Here is a 3338-nt window from a genome sequence, read left to right as displayed (position 1 = left end):
CCGAGATCGGGCCACTGCACTCCAGCCTGGGCATCTCAAAAAAAAAACAAAACAAACAAAAAAAAAACCTTGGGCAGAAGGAGAGGGGGTTAGGCTGGCAAATGGCCCACAACAGGCGAGGCTCCTGGCTTTTCCCTCCTCCCCTACCCCACTGCAGAGGTCTGCAGCTCAGGCCTCTCTAGTCCTTTCTTCCTCCACACTCCACCCTTGGCCCCAGAAAAGCCAGGTTCAAGCAGGTGGCTTGCCTGGAACCAGGACACCTAGATTCTCAGTAGCTGTACCCCCCAAGTTCCTGTGTGACCCTAGACAAGTTCCTACACCTCTTGGCCTTATATAAACCAGAAAATTATCCTCCCCACTCATTTCTGAAGTAGAAGAGGAAGTCTCCCTCTGGTTTGAAACGCCCTTCTTCTTGGTCCTCCTTGGTTCCCTGGGGCAGTGTGAGATGCCTCCTTCTCCCTCTCAGGGGTAGATGAGCACATTGGCCTTTCCTGTGAAGGGTAGGGGTGACTCACGTGCCCCAGGCTTCCCCTCGCCCTTATCACTCACCTGGATTAATCTGTGACTCATAAAGCAAGTACCGGATGTTGGGGGGTTACATGTAAACTTAGGAGAGGGGGGCTGGCTCGCCCAAATCTGACTTAAGAGGTCAGGGACTGAGAAGCCCTGAGGATTTCAGTGACTGTAACGTGCTGTATGGACCCCTTAGGTTTGGGGGTTTTGCTTTTTTCCCCCAAAGTATGGAGCTGGGCAGAGGAAAATAGGCTCTTCAGCTAACAGGATTCTGGGGTAGAGGAGATTGTCAGATGCCATAGCCAGAAAGGAGGACCCTTGTTGAGTTCACTAAATGGAACTACGTAGAGAGGCTTAGGCCAGTCAGAACATGGGGAAACTCTGTATCCCAGCACTTTGGGAGGCCAAGATGGGAGGATCACTTGAGTCCAGGAGTTTGAGACCAGCCTGGGCAACATAGTGAGACCCCCAGTCTCTTAAAAAAACAAAAACAAAACAAAACAAAACAAAAACCTGGGAAAAGCAAAACCCCAAAGCTTTATTTAAAGCCAGGGGAAAGAAATCCAGGGTCCCTGCCTCCAACTTGAGAGCTTTTTCTAACCTGCCCTCTAAAAAACAGAACAGAGATCCCCTTTTGCAGCAAACCAGAGCTGGAGGTGAATACCGACACACACAGACTAGCACATACAGACGGGTGCACATGCACCACACATAGAACAGACAAATCATGCCATACTTAAGATCCACTCTGTCTCTGTCCACCTGCAAAGTTAAAGGCAGAGACCCACCAAGGCAGGCACATCCATGAGGGTGCTTAACCATTATCCTGTGTACACTTGCTCACACATAACGCTTTCTGCTAGGTTTTTCTCCTTCCCTTCCCCTGGGGTTCCAGCTCCTGACCGCCCATCTCCACCCTCCCCTGCTGTCCTGGCCCTTCAGCTAAAGCTTGAGCACCTCCCTACTCTGGAGCCGGGGCCTCAGTGATTAGACAAGAGTCATCCTGGGCTGGGCAAAGGAGCCTAGGGCAGTCACCTTGAACACTAGCTTGCTCACCTGTTTTCCAGAGAAAACCTGAGGAAAACAGATTGGAGCTGCAACTGTGAGGGATTGAAATTAGGGCCGGGAACAGTGGCTTACACCTGTAATTCCAACACTTTGGGAGCCTGAGGTAGGTGGATCACCTGAGGTCAGGAGTTCAGGACCAGCCTGGCCAACATGGTGAAACCCCATCTCTGCTAAAAATACAAAAAATTAGCAGGATGTGGTGGCAGGCGCCTATAATCCCAGCTACTTGGGAGACTGAGGCAGGAGAATCACTTAACCTGGGAGGCGGAGGTTGCAGTGAGCCAAGACCGTGCCATTGCACTCCAGCCTGGACAAGAGTGAAACTCAGTCTCAAAAAAAAAAAAAAGAAAGAAAGAAAGAAAGAAAAAAAGAAATTGGACCTGGGGCTTCCTGTCCACCCACCTCCCCAGTGGAACTGCAGCAGAGAGAACAGGAAGGTATGGTGCAGCACCTTGGGGTTATAAATTCCCAGCCCTCTTTCCTTGCCACATTGGGCATTGGTCAGCTGACAAAGTCATTACCATACCTATTCTATGGGTTGGAAGACTGAATCCAGCAAAGGTAAGTGATTTGCACAGGGCCATATGAAGTGGCAGGGCCAGAGCTCATTTCCCATTGGGACTGGTAACTGCGCCTCTTAGAACCACCTGCCATAGTCCTGCCTGGGGGCAGAATCCACCCCTTTCCCCATGGGGATAATCCAGAGCTCGGTTTGTGAGGGGCCTAAAGCTACAGGCAACTCACCTGGGCATGAAACAGGTGATCTGCCGAAGTTAAAGGCAGAGTTTAAAGTTAAACTCTACAAAGTTAAAGGCAGAGACCCGCCAAGGCAGGCATATCCATGAGGATGCTTACCCATTATCCTGTGTACACTTGCTCACACGTAAGGCTTCCTGCTAGGCTTCCAGCAAACCCTGGCCCTCCCAGGAGCCCATGGAGGGACTGTGGACAAATAGTCCAAAGGACCAAGGGAGGCAAGGGGAAGAGCCAAGGGTGACCATGGACCATGGGGCTCCACAAGGGATGGGATTACATTTCACTCCCTGAAAATAAAGCCTGGCACCTTGATGCTTGAAGCTCATGAATAAATAGCAGAGGGAGAGATGTGGACTCCAGCTCACATGGCCAGCCAATTTATTCCCTCCCTATTCTAATTTCAACCCTGGGCTGAGCTGCTCCATGGCAGTGACAGTAGAGGCAAGCAGTGATTCACAAAGACCAACAGTTGAGACAGAATTGGAGGCCAGAGTTCCCACACGCAGCTTCTCATCTTGAGGATGGAGCTTTCTAGCCAGGCATCAAAGTTCCTCCACAACGGGCCCCTGCGCTGAGCCTGTGCTCTCACTCAGAAAATGAAGGTAAATAAAAGTACCTACTTCCTACAGCTCGTAAGACTGTATGACCAAGTTTCCGCACATAAGATACGGACACCACCACCTAAACCCGCCTGGCACCTATTAGGCACTCAATAAATGTCAACTCTATAATCTCTTAGGCTTTCTCTTTCACCATCACCACCCACTTGTTCCAGGCAGAGTTCACAAATGGATTCCCTTTACTTTGCAATCTTCCAGTGGGCTTCTCTGCCCTCCATCTGCCTGTGCTGGATGGTCCCTGAGCAAAGCACTGTAATAGGTGCTAGGAAGGACACGAAAAAATCTATGTTCAAACATATTCCTTGCCCTCAATGAGTTTACATCCAGGAAACCAGGTTAAAATTATGTGAAAGGGGCAGACAGGCCAGGAATACAGGGAAA

The sequence above is a fragment of the Macaca thibetana genome, chromosome 15 (assembly GCF_024542745.1).
Source record: "Macaca thibetana thibetana isolate TM-01 chromosome 15, ASM2454274v1, whole genome shotgun sequence".
Taxonomy (NCBI): Eukaryota; Metazoa; Chordata; class Mammalia; order Primates; family Cercopithecidae; genus Macaca; species Macaca thibetana.
Note: the sequence above shows the minus strand (reverse complement) of the source record.